Source organism: Malus sylvestris, chromosome 5, assembly GCF_916048215.2.
Source record: "Malus sylvestris chromosome 5, drMalSylv7.2, whole genome shotgun sequence".
Taxonomy (NCBI): domain Eukaryota; kingdom Viridiplantae; phylum Streptophyta; class Magnoliopsida; order Rosales; family Rosaceae; genus Malus; species Malus sylvestris.
The window spans coordinates 15827958-15844856 of NC_062264.1; the positions used below are offsets into that span (position 1 = coordinate 15827958).

General features: G+C 41.5%; 1 pseudogene; it reads right to left on the reverse strand.

Annotated features, from left to right (window-relative positions):
* Positions 1-1531: 1531 nt before the first annotated feature.
* Positions 1532-15343, reverse strand: LOC126622579 (uncharacterized; annotated as a pseudogene).
* Between the last annotated feature and the right edge of the window lie 1556 nt (positions 15344-16899).

A 16899-nucleotide genomic window follows, 5' to 3' on the forward strand; every position in this document is an offset into this window, starting at 1 on the left:
ATTTCCTGAAAAGCTTATAACAGTGGCATAAGATTATCTAGAAGAGTGGAAAGAAATTTGTAAAAGTTTTATTAGTGGTCATCCAGATTGGTATGTACATATGCATAAGGAGAAAGTTAGGCATATAACTATGATCAATCAAGAGTCCTTTAGATTATCCTCTATCTCCCCACACAGATTGACTTCTTCATACAAAATTATTCTGACATTTTGAGAAATTCAAATGTTAGCTTTAAATGAGTTTGAAGATTTTAGGTATAACATGATATTAATAGCAGAAGAAGAAGAAATGTATATTTATAGCAAGACAAAAGTCTGTCATCAACCCTACTAGAAGCATCAGAATTTCAAAGGAGAAACATTAAATATGTATTACAAGATAAAAGAAGATAAAGAAAGAGAGGCATAGTTAGTAGAAGGATATAAACAATACTGGAACAATTTGACAAAAAAAGAGCTGCACAACATCAATAACATGAAGGAAGCATAAACAACTGGCATCAAATTAGCAAAAGACGAAAAGTAGCATAAGTAGTATCATGCAAAATAATGTATTTCAACCAAACAAAAATGTCAATATCATTGTAGACCCCACTATAATAATGATATAATGGCATAAAAGTAAATAAAGACAAAAAGTTTGACCCATTAAGAACTTTTCACGCTGAAAATGTCCTTAAGATTAAATTTGAATAGCATTAGGAGTATTTCATTAAGACTCATATATATATGGCTTTTTAGGCAAAATGGTCTCTGAGATTTACATAACACATCACTTTGGTTCTTGAGATTGAAAATCAATAGAAATAGTCCCTGAGATTGTTCACCATTCATTATTTTGGTCATTCTGTTAAAAACTCCGTTAAGTATCCAGGAACTCTTGACCGGAAGTTTAGGCAATTTTCAAAGTTTCGTAACTCAATCGTTTTTTAACCAAATTCAATCCATAATATATCAAAATGAAGATAGTCAAGTGTAGAATAAGATTATACCTATTTGGAAGCCCAATGTTTACCGGATATGGCTAGAAAATAGCCTGAAAGGTGATTGGTCGACTAGAAAACTGGAAAACTCGCCGGAAACTGGGTAAAATTTAAACGTTCATAACTTCTTCAATACTCAACAAAATCAAGTAATTCAAAAATGAAAATCATACTTCTCAATGAGACGAAGAGAATGGTACCTTTTTGACAGCTAATTCGTCATGGTTTGGCAGAAAAATGGCTCGAAAGTGGCTAACTTGAGACCAAGACAGCCACTTTTGAGCCATTTTCAGACCAAACTACGGCTTACATGGTTTTGTTTGGCCATCTTTATGTCTCTCGATACAGCTATTGAGTAGAATGGTTCTGTGTAGTGAAAAGGTTAATTTTCACAACAGTTGGGTGTCATGGGAAAACCAGAACAAAAATTATGCATGATATGAAAGAAAAAAAAAATATGACATTGATACCGAAAAAACGGGAGAAGAGCAAAAGTAACAGGGAGGGGGATGGATTTATAACAAAAAGAATTGTCCGTTGGCTGCGTTTCAAGAGACAAGATTCCGGAAAATGAGACATGAATTCCCCTGCATTTGCTGTGCTGCAAGGAACTTCTGCATAGCTTGGAGGGCAAGTTCACCAGCCCCAGCTTCAATGGCAACGACTGCAATGCTTGGGCACCTTAAGGAGAGTACAGAAATAACAGCCATAATCTGAACCATATGGGAAAGAATCAACGTGAAGATTAAGCAAAAGAACAAATGTTTGTATCAACAGCACATCACAATTAGAACTAGATGTTCGCAAAATCATTTCAACATTATTCTCTTCAAGGATCTCGTCAACAATAAATATTTTGTTCAGCATTCTTCCAAATTATACTTCAAACAACCACTCAATCTCATTAAACCCATCCAATCAACTTAGATTGACACCATTAAAACCTAACATGCATTGGAAAACAGGGACTGGAATTAACAGTTGAAGCATTCAGAAGAGTAAACAGCCAACATCTAAGGGCTTATTTGGAAGTGAAAGCACTTTTGGTGAAAGTGTTTTTGGGTTCCAAAAGCACTTGAAGTGCTTCCTGCAAGAAGTACAAGATTCACTTGCATCAAAAGTGCTTTCAGTAATTTTAAAAGCACTTCCAACCCTAACAAATACTGGCAGATGAACCGAGAATTTCACTTGAAAGGAAACCTTAGTCAGCTGATGTGTTCAAAGGTATGCAAATTCAATATGAAAGAATCATTGTTCCTCACCTCTTGTAGGACAGAAGAGTCATAATAAAACCTAGATGACAGCTTAATTAGCCTATCCATACCCTTGTTCTCAACAATGGCATTCTTATTTGCGTCACTTCCTGCCAACTAAAACACAATAATGCACGAGTAAATGACAACTAATGTAGCACTAAAATGTTTCATCAGAAAGTAGCACCAGTAATTCTCTATGTAGCACGAGTAAATGACAACTAATGTATTTAGTAAATGACAACTAATGTATTTACTCACAATAATTGTGGTCCAAGAGTTCTATATAAGACTTAATAAAAGTCAAATTTTAAAACCTTCAATTTTGGATTAAAGCTTAATAGAAAACAAATTCACCTCAAAATTGATAGACGTGATTTAGACCTTGCAGAGCAAAGAACAGCAAACTTTAGCAACAGTTTTGTTGCCTTGTTCACTACTGTTATCAATACATAGGAGAACTGCATCAATTCCACCATTTTGGGCAACGGATGTACATATTTCATCATGTAGAAAATCGAAGACCAATAAATAACAGAATTAGAATAAGAAAATATTCAGCGTACAATAGACACATTACTTGTTAGTAAATTTCCATATCTTTGAGACACATTTGCCTCAGTCACAAGTCATAACAATAAAAGAATAAAAAGGACTTTTCCCATATAGTGAGAGAATAATGAATTGATTAATTGTCTTTAACTAAGTCTAACTTACCTGAACATTAAACTATGAAGGCCAAATAGTTATTATTAAAACATCAACACTTAATTTGTATCCCATCAGATTACAAAATTCTTGCATTGACAGCGACAGCCTTTAAAGCAATGCTTGCTGAAACAAGACTAGATGAGCTAAGCCCCACTCGTATTGATTCAACCAGAGCTCCAACAATTTCAATCTTGGCAAATTTTCGCGCATAACCATAAACCTGAAATCTGCAGTTACAGCATTATTCTTCAAGGAATCTAATTTAAACTGTTTGGACCCGATTTTACACTATCAGCTCGTGCAATGAAGGCCGTTGATGAACATAGTTCTCAACCGTTGGATGGCAGCATTGCTAAGATAATTGGAGGATATATTGTGGTTTTAATCATGATATTATCTTTTAATGATGAATTATCTTGATATTTTCTTGTACAAGATGAGGTGCAAATTATATCTTCAACTTGAAAGTGAGTAGTACAGTTCAATTTGATTTGGGGTTCTTGGAATTTAAAAGTGTGGTGGATTAGAGCATCAGAGTATTTTATCAAGAGTCCTAATACATTGCGGCATTGGTTGGGAAAATGGATATTGGTTGGCAGAGAGATTACATTCATAAAGATGAGGATGCCAAATTGGAGTTGGTCAGCCACGTGTGCTTGGCTATATGAAAAAAGAAATTGATTGATGCAGTAACCAAGGCTCTCATGCATGTATTGGAATCTACCAAGAGTCTCATGCATATTGGAACCATCAAATATATTTAATTGAGTTTTAGAGCAACACAAATAGTTAAGTAGTCATTTAAGAACATTTTAAATATTTTTGGGGTAGACCAAAAGTCCAATTCGGACTAGAGTTTCATGGTGTTGTATTCCTTATAAATATATGTACTAAACCCTTGAGAAAGGGGACTTGAATGAATTAAAATATATTTTGTTTTGTGCAATTGAAGTGAGTGATTTCTCCTTCTAAAATCAAGCATTTGGTTTGGTCGTGTGAGCGAATCCACGATTAGCGACTTGAGTGAGCTCCGTTGCCCCTAGTTGAGCGAATCCCAAATTATCTATTCCCTTCTCCTCGATACCCTTGGTTCTGTCCTGCATCAAGTGGTATCAGAGCAAGTTTTCCGCTGCAGTTAGAAGATTATGGCTGATATTTTTCATCCGTTTGAACATCAAATGGTTGAAGAGATTAGCTTGGTTATTGGAATTCTCCACCAGTTTATGACAAGTATGTTGATGACGACATGGAAGAGATTAAGAGGATGCATCAACATCTCACCAATCAAATTTCTCGCATCAAAAATCGACGACGAGGCGTTGTGGTTTCCGAAGGGGAGGGAGGCATTTGTTTGCAATGTGTTGACCATTTTCATGATTACGCTCTGTGGTTTGAGTCCATTGAAGAAGGAGATTATTGTTCAGCAGTTTACAATGAATTGGCACAAGATACAGTTTGTGGAGCCAAAAATATTCACTAGGCGACACGTGGACTTTTGGACAAAAGAGGACAAAAATACCCTCGAGGCATACCGGGTTTCCTACACGCGAGCAGTAAAGAATCATTTTTTCAACCAAGTCAATAGTGCCCAAAATAGGTATCAACTTAAAACCTAATTTATTCATATATTTCCCATTTCATTATTTAGCTAATCAATTAGCTAAATAATATACTTATTCCTTTCATATTTCATAAAATCATAATAATTGACTAATTAAGGGATTAATTACCTAATCAATCCCTTAATTGTCAATTTGAAACATCCACTCAAACCTAAAAACACAAGAGGGCCGGCTATCCCATTCAAAACCTAATCCATTACCTTTTTTCTACCTTTTCCCACCATTTCTTCCTTTTTATTAGCCAATTATACAAAAAACCACCAAAACATTCATTTTATGTTTAATAGCCAAATAAATTGGCTAATTAAACCTAAAAACCCTAGCCACCTCCTATCCCTATAAATATACTCCCATTCTCACCAAAAAGCTAATTCCAACACTTTGGCAAAAATCCCAAAATTCTCTAAACACTCATTCTCTCTAAATTCTAACTTTGGCATCGGAGGTTCTTCGGCCAAAGCCCCCCCATTCATCGTGGGCGCGTAAGGCTCTTGGCCTTAACCTAAGGTGTTAATTGTTTTGTAGGTGCAAAATCGTCCAAGATCGAGGAGGAAGAAATTTGCATCCACAAATTGGTGCTTTCATTGAGAGTTGAAATCCATACTCGTAGAAGACTCTCGCACAAAAAGGTTTTTTTTTTTCTTTATTTTCTAGTCCATTTGAATATTTTTCATACGTTCTTATTATTAGAATTTTTTACTTGCAAAGGTTCTTTGATAAAACGTATAAGCAAAATATAATGGCTAGAAATTTAAAAATTTCCACAAGTGAAAATTCTAATGTTCAAGAAATGGGATTACGGAGATCCGTGAGGCTAAATGCGACAACAAGGGGAGCGGCATCATCATCACGAGCTTCCACCATGGGAACCACCGTGGTGGCTACCTCGGTAGCCACCCGCGGCGAGGTCCATGGTGCCTTCACCACGGCCACCATGGGAACCACCGCGGTGGCTACTTCGGTAGCCACTCGTGGCGAGGTCCATGGAGCCTTCACCACGACCCGGAGATCCGTGAGGCAAAATGCGACAATAAGGGGAGCGGCATCACCACAACGAGTTTCCACCATGGGAACCACCGCGGTGGCTACCTCGGTAGCCACCCACGGCGAGGTCCATGGTGCCTTCACCACGGCCACCATGGGAACCACTGCGGTGGCTACTTCGGTAGCCACTCGTGGCGAGGTCTATGGAGCCTTCACCACGGCCCGAGCCGTGCCATCCAAGGCTCACGGTACCAAGACCACAATCCAAGCCGTGCCATCCAAGTTTACGTGGACCCAGCCTGCTCTCGTGACCCAGCCTGCTCCCGACGAGCAGCCCACTCTCGTGGTCCAGCCTGCTCCCGCTAAGCAACTTGCTCTCGCGGCCTAGCCTGCTCCCGCCAAGCAACTTGCTCTCATAGCCCAGCCTGCTCCTGCCAAGCAGCTTGCTCTCGTGACCCAGCCTGCTCCCGACGAGCAGCCCACTCCCGTGGTCCAGCCTGTTTCCATCAAGCAGCCCAGTCCCGTGGCCCAGCCTGCTCCTGCCAAGCAGCCTGTTCTCGTGACCCAACCTGCTCCCGACGAGCAGCCTACTCTCGTGGTCCAGCCTGCTTCCGTCAAGCAGCCGACTCCTATGGCCCAACCTGCTTCCGTCGAGCAGCCCATTCCCGTGGCCCAGCCTGCTCCTGCCAAGCAGCCTGCTTTCATGACCCAGCCTGCTCCCGACGAGCAGCCCACTCTCACTGCCTATCCTGCTCCAGTGGCTTTCCAAGCAGCCCAAGTCGGCCCAAGACTATCTCAACCATCCGGACCTACCATCGAACCGGGGGCATTCTCACCACATTTTTTCGCGAGTTTGACATTTCCCAACTCAAATCTCGCGCTCGAAGTCTACCACCCTTTCACTGCCCAAGGAGGCGCATTCCTTCCAAGCTCTTCCAATCCAAATGGCGAACAACACTTGTCTCGACAAGTCATAGAGTTGACGAGCGCCCTTGCACAACAGACAACCTTGGTGAATCAACTTTTGCAACACATTGGGATCTAACGTGCCCCGGACGAGGTATCCCGAAGTAGGACAAGGGCAGACGGACATTTCCAGCAGCGTCTCGGCAAGCAGCCACGAGCCGAACGTTTGGGCAGTGTACATTCCCGTCTTAGAGCGTGAATGAGCATGCACTCTCGACTAGGCCCACGGAGGAGCATACATTCACGGTTGGGGTTATACTCCGATAGTCAACATGAACAACCTTCCGGGAAAAATGTCTATTCGCAGCTAAGCCCACAAGGAGCGTCCTCCACCTCACATCAGAGTAGGCAGCACGACGGACGGAGAGAAGCAGTCACTCAATCCAGCTCAAGTTCAACCAGCAGCATGCGAAGAACTCGCTCGCCTACTAGGAACGCATCAAATGCACTGCATCCGCGGCATAGACGAGCCAAACACATGGAAGAGCAGCCTAGACCAGCAAGTCATGACTGGGGGCAGCCGAGAGCTCCGCTACCCCAACAAAGGCAAATTCAGGAAGAAGTAGAGAGACTCTTGACCAAGCGATTGCATGATTTCCAACGCAACGAGGTCACCGACGAAGCACTACGACGGAACATAACCAACATAAGCAGGTCACCCTTCACGGAGGAGATTGAGCAGGCATAGCCTCCACGCGAGTTCAGCATGCCACATTTCACATCTTTCAAAGGGGATGAAGACCCGGAGAGACACTTAAAGCGCTACCGAAGCGCAATGATCCTTTATCGAAACAACGATGAGCTCATGTGCAAGATATTTGCCACCACTCTACAAGGCGAGGCGCAAGATTGGTTCTACACCCTGCCGCCACAATCCATCCGGAATTTCTACAAACTTTCTTTGGTTTTCACCAAAGAATATTCATCCTATCGCTCGATAAAAAAGAAGTCTGATCATTTGTTCAACGTCAAGAAGAACCCAAAAGAGTCGCTTCGCGACTATGTGAGGAGGTTCAAAGTAGAGAAGGCAAAAATAGTCGGATGCAACGACTCGATAGCTAGAGCAGCCTTCCAAAAAGGACTTCCAGCAGACCACCCGCTATTCGGAAAATTGATCATGAAAGAAGATCTAACTCTAGCAGACTCTTTTGCTTTGGCAGAGAAGTATGCACTTTGGGATGAGGCTCGCCAATGCACATTCAAGGACTTGAAGAAGTACCCGACATCACCTCCCTAGAAGCAGCAGAGGACTTATTCACATGTTTGACGGTATCTAAAGTAGCAATAAGCTTTACCATCATGCGAGAAGAGATGAGGGCCCGACTACCTGTATTCCACAGTTACCTGTATTCTACAGTTCAAAAGCTCTCCTCGATGTTATTAAAAATTCAAAAGCTAACTTTGGCGATAGTTGTTGCAACCCAGAAGCACAAGTTTTACTTTCAAACGCATGCAATCATCCTCATGACGTACTATTCTGCCCAATCCAGACGCGCGACGATAAAGGCGTAGACCTTGGCGGATGTAAAGTTTTCTGACGAACGCAACATTGGAAGGACACACTCGAAAGCAAGTTTTGTCCTCATCACCCTAAAAGATTCTACATATGAGCAACATGTACCGGTAGTTGAGTACCATTTCTTGCTGCGCATCACACGGCCCTAGCTGACCCTTGCTCAATGATTCAACTCTAGAGTGGCCCAATACCGACAGTTGAGCATCTCCTGCTGCGTATGACATGGCCCCATCTCCACAGCTCCCTACTGCGCCTTCACGCCGAGCCTAGGTGACGCAATAGAGCGACCCAACGATGCCTCAGAAGTAGCTGAGCACATTCTAGCTGCGCCTACTCCACCCGATGGAGACTTCTGGCATTTGCATGTCGACGGTGCAGAAAAGCCTTCATCACTGCCGGCAGAGAAGGCTCTAAAAAGATGGATCCCATCTGAGAAGGTCCGTACAAGATCAGCAGAGTATGGGGCAAGAGCAATTACACCCTCACCACCATGAAGCGGCAAAAAGATTGAAAAGCAATGGATAGCCTACAATCTGAAGAAGTACCATGTGTGACCTCCCGCTACATCAAAACCCGAAGACTCAATAAGCTCGACAGGCACCACCTCACAAGCTAAGGACTATCCAGTTGTTATGCAGTTCTTACCTTACAACTAAAGTTTTCGTTCGTTTCACTCGTTTTTCAATGAAGAATTTAGAAGTAATCACAACTTGGCTTGGCTGCATGCTTACAACAACTAATCACTCCTGCACTTCAAAAGAAGACTGCGCCCTTCTTAGGGACTCATCGCAGGAATTGCGCCCCCCGAGGGACCAACCATGCTCTCCAGTGCGAGAGGGTAAACCAATTCTCTGACACCCATATGGGTCAGCTCTCCAAGACGGGAGGATAAACTTTACACTCCGAATATCCAGACGTGGATGAACCTGGCTGCCCTAGTATAACTAGATGCACGATGGCTTGCGCCGGGATTCCTAGAAGTAGCCGCAATGGTCTTTTTCAAGGCTTAGCTAACTGAAGGATTTTGGGTCTCTTGGCCTAATCCGTGGGGAACCGGGCCTTAAAGACGGAGAGGGCACATTACGCAGTACATCCGATGGACGGCTGCCCTGGAATCCTAAAGCTGCTACCAAGTGCACTAAGGTAGCCTACGGATTTCGGAAGACTGCCTACGGCTTGCCCTTCGAGCAGTAAAGCCGCACTAGACTTATACAACCGCACATTCTTGTGAAAGGTTAAACAAGCTAGCGCGCATATACGAAGTTTTATCCACTGCCGACATGCTACGTAGTCGATAAGCTTCACCTCTGCCAAGCGCGGAACAACCTACACCAAGTCCTAAAGTGTTGTGATACTTGCTACGCAACCTACGGAATTGAAGAAAGTCAAAGTTAACAGCCTAGTGGTTACGCGGACTTGTCTGCTTCTGTAAGTAAGGCATCCGGCTGCCAACCCTATGGCTAACAACTTTGCAAAGTTCTACACCAACACCTACGGCTGCATAGGCTACGCGAGTTTGTCTGCTTATAAAAAAAGTAGCATGCCTGCCACTGGTCTATCAAGTCTAAAGGTTAGGGCATGAACAAAAGAAGTGAAGATGAAGAAAAACGAAGGAAAACATGTTTATAAACAACTAGCAAAGGTTGAAGGAGTTCAAGCAAAACAAAAGCTACAAGGAAAAACAAAGAAAATCCTAAAGGCTACCTAAAATACTACAATACAGCAGCTTGGACATTCCACGACTACTCGGTCGCCACACCTTCAATAGCCGTAACGCTCTTAGCAGCGGCATCATCCGGCGCTTCACCCCCGGCTGCCCCAGTCTGGGCACTAACTTCTCCAACTACTTCACCAATGGAAGCCTTAAAAGTAAAAGCAAGCAAGTCTTCCGGAGAAATAGAGAAGCTCATCCACTCTCTTCTTAGCATAAGTAGCGAAACGAAGCTCAGAAATTGCAAGCTTAAGATCTTGAATCTGAGGCGAATCAATCTCAGCAGCAAATGGAGCAGGCTTTGGCGCCACTTTAGCAGCAGAGTCCACCTTACCACTCTTCATAATAGCAAGTCTCTACAAAGGTGAACCGGACTTGGCTCCCAAAGAACGTCCTGGTACAGACTTCGGCACTGGGGGCATGATAAAACCTTTACGCTGAGTAATCTTATCCACAATTGTACTAGCCATTCTCAACATGGAAGACGCCACATGCTCAGATCTAGCAGCCTTACATTTCTTCCCATTGGAAAATCATGTCAATCACATACCTCTCGGTAGCAAGCGGACCCTCATGAGCAGCAGAAGAAGTCTTCAGTTTTTTCTTAACTGGCATCTCATGAGCAGGCGGGGAAGATCTTTTCTTTCCATCTTCATTCATAGTAAGCTCCACGACAGCGATCAGACGAGCCAATGCATCCGCCTTGATCCTCTTTACCTCCTCTTTCTGGAGCAGCCCACCTTTCTTTCAGCAAAGAGGACTAAGCAGCCAACCACATTCATGGTACTCAGCAGGGGAGCTCAACCCAGCATTCCAGCAGGCAGGAGGCCTGCATGCCCAACATTCCAGCAGCCTATGAGACCCGCAATCTCCTTATTTCTCTCAATCACCAGCCTGGCCCGAGTCAAGTCCAAGAGCCCAAAGGACATGAGCCATGCGGCTCGCCTAGCACTGTGCCCCAGCGCCACAATCCGCGACCCTAGTTGCACAAGCTGCCTTTTGGCTCAAGCCAAGCCAAGCTGCCCAAGCAGTGGTCCCTGCCACAACATCTCCTCGGCCCATGCCGAGCCAACTCCTGGCCCCTGCCAGCCGATGTGCCGCACCACCTCGACGGCTGCCCCGCAATAGCACTATCCAAGAATAAGGCAAGAAAAATTAAATTTTTCTTACATCGGTGCGGCACGAAGAAGACGAAGAAAGCAACGAAAGACGGTCCTTTGCACGGGCAAGATGTAGAAGATTGCTAGAGGAGGGGGAACAAATATCCTCTAAGCTATCTCTCTCTTGTAGGGTAGAATAAATCGCTCTCCAAAGTTGATTTAATAACCCACTTAAGGTGGACTTAAATAGGCTTTGAGAGAAATTTATTTCCCTTTCCTAGAAGGATCTAATTTCCTATTAAAGAGAGAATCAACATCAAAATAGGAAGCAGTCTTAAGTTTCCTAAAGCAAGAAGATCTCTACACCTGCTGCCCTTTTTTGCGAGCAGCCCAACAGGTGTGGGGGCATTTGTGGAGCCAAAAATATTCACTAGGCGACACGTGGACTTTTGGACAAAAGAGGACAAAAATACCCTCGAGGCATACCGGGTTTCCTACACGCGAGCAGTAGAGAATCATTTTTTCAACCAAGTCAAAAGTGCCCAAAATAGGTATCAACTTAAAACCTAATTTATTCATATATTTCCCATTTCATTATTTAGCTAATCAATTAGCTAAATAATATACTTATTCCTTTCATATTTCATAAAATCATAATAATTGACTAATTAAGGGATTAATTACCTAATCAATCCCTTAATTGTCAATTTGAAACATCCACTCAAACCTAAAAACACAAGAGGGCCGGCTATCCCATTCAAAACCTAATCCATTACCTTTTTTCTACCTTTTCCCACCATTTCTTCCTTTTTATTAGCCAATTATACAAAAAACCACCAAAACATTCATTTTATGTTTAATAGCCAAATAAATTGGCTAATTAAACCTAAAAACCCTAGCCACCTCCTATCCCTATAAATATACTCTCATTCTCACCAAAAAGCTAATTCCAACACTTTGGCAAAAATCTCAAAATTCTCTAAACACTCATTCTCTCTAAATTCTAACTTTGGCATCGGAGGTTTCTTCGGCCAAAGCCCCCCCCATTCATCGTGGGCGCGTGAGGCTCTTGGCCTTAACCTAAGGTGTTAATTGTTTTGTAGGTGCAAAATCGTCCAAGATCGAGGAGGAAGAAATTTGCATCCACACAGTTAGTTTGAAGTATCTTAGTTCAAATTATGGGTGTGAAAATATTGAGGCTTCGTGTTTGATTCATTTGAGTATGCCTCCCTTATTTGATCGTTGCTTGAGTAATTGTGAAATTTGTGATGGGTTTAGCTTGAGTAATAACAAAAGTTTCGGTGGGAGAGAAGAAGGGTTTTCATCTCACGAATCTTTGAAGGAAGTCGGTGACGTTGCTGAAGTGGGAGATATCAAATTTCAAGATATTGTTGATGTGAAAGAAGATACTAATGAATACATTGATTTTATTGGTTTTGATATTTTTAATTGGAAGGCTTCTCAAGTTTTAGTTGATTTAGTCAATCAAATGAAGATTGATATCAGTTGGATTGCAAGATTTTTCATGGATCATGAATGTAGCACTTCAAGAATAAGAAAATATTCCAAGTACTTATTCATGTGGAAAGCCAAAAATCAATTTCAAGATTATAACGGAGTCAACAAAGATTTAAACTCGAGGACGAGTTTCTTCAGAGAAGAGGAGAATGATGCAGTAACCAAAGCTCTCATGCATGTATTGGAATCTACCAAGAGTCTCATGCATATTGGAACCATCAAATATATTTAATTGAGTTTTAGAGCAACACAAATAGTTAAGTAGTCATTTAAGAACATTTTAAATATTTTTGGGGTAGAGCAAAAGTCCAATTCGGACTAGAGTTTCATGGTGTTGTATTCCTTATAAATACATGAACTAAACCCTTGAGAAGGACTTGAATGAATTAAAATATATTTTGCTTTGTGCAATTGAAGTGAGTGATTTCTCCTTCTAAAATCAAGCATTTGGCTTGGTCGTGTGAGCGAATCTACGATTACCGACGTGAGTGAGCTCCGTTGCCCCTGGTTGAGCGAATCCCAAGTTATCTATTCCCTTCTCCTCGATACCCTTGGTTTTGTCCTGCATCATTGATGACCTCCACGTGTGCTTAGATTTGGTCAACCATGCATGCTATAGTCGTAATCATTTTTTGGTTAATGTTCTTAGTCACTAGGAAGTTGCTGATAGGATTAGGTTTTTGGTTTGTTATTATCCATTTAAAAGTGGGTGATAAATGACGGATAGTCGTACGAAGGATAGATGACATGCAGATTACTCTTTCTCTTCCAAGAGGTTGAGTTGCAGTTGAATTCTACAAAATACCATCAGGCTGCGAGTAGATATGCAGCCACTATAAATACAAGAGGTCGTGGAACACAAAAGGGACCTCCAACTCAAAAAACAAATTGCCATGCGCAAACCCTCGCTCTATGCGAAACCTCTCAAACACCTTGAGATTTTTATTTTCTTTTTCGCCAGCACATCTTCAGTTTGGATAAACAGCACTGTTGTCATAGAATCAGTCAACTGCGGAGCACCTTCAATTTGGATAAACAGCACTACGTTGAGGCCGACTGGTTATCTATCCAAGTCTCAGTCGAGAAGGATTTTCGAATCCTTATTGGCAGAGGTCATCTCATTAGCCTTCTCGGCGAAGTGAGGTGTTACAAGTTACTACATTCGGCACATTGAAAGCCAAATTTGATATTGAACTTCGCAGAACTAGCAGCCTTGTCTTCAGGCTCTAGAACCCGAAGGTCGAGACGTGTTCCTTCCTCGGCCGCAGTCATAAGATTAAGAAGTCAGCAGTGCGCTCAATGCAACATCAACTCATTTTTCTCACCGGCTGAGCTCGGCCGACGAGTTAGCACGCCCCGCATACAACCGAAGGACGTAGTTAGCTTACTAATTACTTGGCCTACACGCTACGTAGGCTTGGTAGTTTTTAGGGTCAACAAAAACACTTGAATGAAAAGGTTCCCATAACTAAAGAAGCTGTTGGATATCCAATCATGAATTATGACTCACTCAACTCATGAACTTTCTTGCGAAGCCAAAACCCGATTATCATCAGGTGTTAAAGAGAACCTGTATAGCATCGTACAAACTCTCAATGCTGACCCCCTTTTTACACTCAATACTCGTAGAATAAGCTCATCAATCTTCAACTCCATGAATAGCTCTTTTATGACTTCATTTACTTGTTGCAGCCGCAACAACAACAGCAAAACCATTACTTAAAATGTCAATATTCTCAAATCCATTAGTTAAGATACCCACCAATATGCTTGGTCCACCTCTTATCCTAAATGCTTCTCTACTTTGCAAATCTACAACAAAACGCCAGAAAACTACTCACAACTACTCCGTAAGACTTAGAAAGACTTCACGAGAAACCAAATAAGCAAGATAGATTGTCCATCGTACCATGTTGCAATGAAGCCAATGCCCTCAAAGCCAAAACAACAGCTTGTTCGCACCTGACTTGAATCTTAAGACATATCGAACAAACGATTTCAACCTCCATTTCTAGAAGCTATTGCTGCATTCCCAGAACCTTTGGAATTACACAGCTCAGTAAATTTAACGAGTAAATCCACAAGTTCATCTTCTGTTTGACGGTTTTGACTGCAATTCAACTGACTCAATCTATCCAAACATTGTAACACAGGATTGTCCTTCACACTACCGTCTTCAGGGACACAGTCACTATCCCTGGCAAACACAAGAACTAAAATTTATAAAATAAAACGAAACAAATACTGCATTTATTAAATGGGTTCTCTTTGGCTTTCGAGAAAATGCAGGAAAATCAAGATTTCACTCAATCTCTCTATTTTCTTTTACTTTTTCTACAATTTTGCGAGAACCAAAACGAATCGTATTGAGGTAAGAAAGGAGTACCGGAGAGATCGAAGCCCTGGAGAGTTATGTTTGGATGGCGTCTTCGAGGGCTTCGGCGCGCTCCATGCTGAGATTGTCCATGTTCTCCTTCACCACCTCGTCAAAGGCTTCCTGCAAGATTGTACGAGCGGCTTTCAATTTTTTTAATAATTTTCAAATGGCCACATCTGCAATGAAAGGTAGGGTTTGGACCTGAAAAGAAGATGAAGCTCTTTTCAGGGCTTATAGATGGGTCTCGGAAGATAGTGTGAGGAGGAGTTCTCAAACAAGTGAGGAACGTCCAAAAAGTACTATGAGTTCTACGAAGGCACCACCCCACCAAATTCCCAAAACCACAAGAGTTGTTCTTCAAGATGGAAAAAACATCTTCAGCCAAGTTTGAATAATTAATTACTTTTGAGCAAATAATAAGACTTGGTATGCAATAAATTTTTGAGAGAATATAGTTGATAAGTCTAGCAGTGACATTAAGTATTGATCATGTCATTTATTTAATTCTTGTTGTTCTTTCTAGTGATGTTTTACAATGCAACCAAAGATTTGAATTCTTTTTGGAGGATTTGAGGTTGTTTTGGTCTCACCATCATGTTCATCACTAGGATCTTAGCATATGTGTCGTAAGGCTTTCCACATTAGTTTGAGTAAATGTGAATCTACATATGGAAATCAAGCAATCTGAGTTTGATACCGATAACACTACTATTACTAGTTTGAGTTTAATATTTTGTTATCACACTCATGAGTTTAATATATTGGTATATATCACACTCATGAGTCTAATGTATTGAACTCATGCATTCAATATATTGTTATCACACTGACTTTTTCAGGCTTACCGTGGAAGGCCTAATTAACACTGTAAAAATATTTGATTTCTTATGTTATACACCTCAAGATTATGATATCGATATAATCATTAATCAAGGCTCAAGATTATAAGTATATCTAAAGACATGAGGACGTTGGTGTAGGTAACCCTAAGGAGTACGCGCGTTGTTGCGTACCTTGGATGAGTAAGGTACCGTAGTGCCATTCCATATTATTGTAGTTGACTCATATGCACATTCGAATAGTAGTAGTCCAGCCAATATCCGACTGCCAGCATGCCATAAGCCGTTCTCAGCATTATATTATGACCTAAAATTTAGAGAGAGAGAGAGAGGGTGCGATTGAGAGAAGAGTAGGACTTGAGAAGTTGTGTGTTGGTATTTTTCATGCCTAGTGTCTTTAGTTATAGTAATAAAAGGGAGAGAATCACGTGTTCTCCAAGTAATACAAAGTCAAATAAGAAAAATCATTTAGACCCCAAAGAATTCCTAACTTATCTATACTTAAGATTTACACACACAATGTTAAATATTAATTACAGTACTCTCCCCTTGAGTGTACATGTAAATGCTCAAGCAGTAGACACAATAGGTCTTCAGGAAAATATGGAAGCAGTTGATGAAGTCTTCTCACAGACACTGATGTACGAATGCGAGTCTCAAAATAAACGGAAGAATGCATAACGAGTAAAACTAAAATGCCTTCAGGAAGCAAGTAAAACAAACACAACATAATGATTAGCCAAGGATATGTGCCTCTTTAAAACCTTGTTAGATAGCAACAACCCAGTGGAAAAAATTCTCCTAATCCAAGGGGAAAAGGGTACATTAAGATTAAGTGAGTATACTTCTGAATATTCCTCCTGAGTTTGACAAAACTTTCAAATGAAAACTACAAATATTACAAATCAAACAATTTACGCATACATTACCTTTGACAAGTTTTTAGAAAGTAGACTTTGGCAGTGACTTGGTGAAAAAGTCAACTAGGTTGTCTTCAAATAGGATTTGCTTGACTTAAATCTTCTAATGCTCATGCTGCTAAGATGTAGATGCAGTATGATGGTCTTGACTTCTTAGATGTATCATGTTATCATACGGTCAATACATGCGGTGTTGTGTTCATAGGTCGTCGTTGGGACTAAACAATTGATGAAAACCGCAAGTGCTTTGCATATGCTCCCATGCACACGTGTGGCATCCTGTATGGTGATGAGCTCGAAGACGTCGCAACTAAGAGGTTGGATGGACCTAAATTTGTTGTTGTCCTGTATGGTAACGATCTCGAAGACATCACAACTAAGAGGTTGGATGGACCTAAA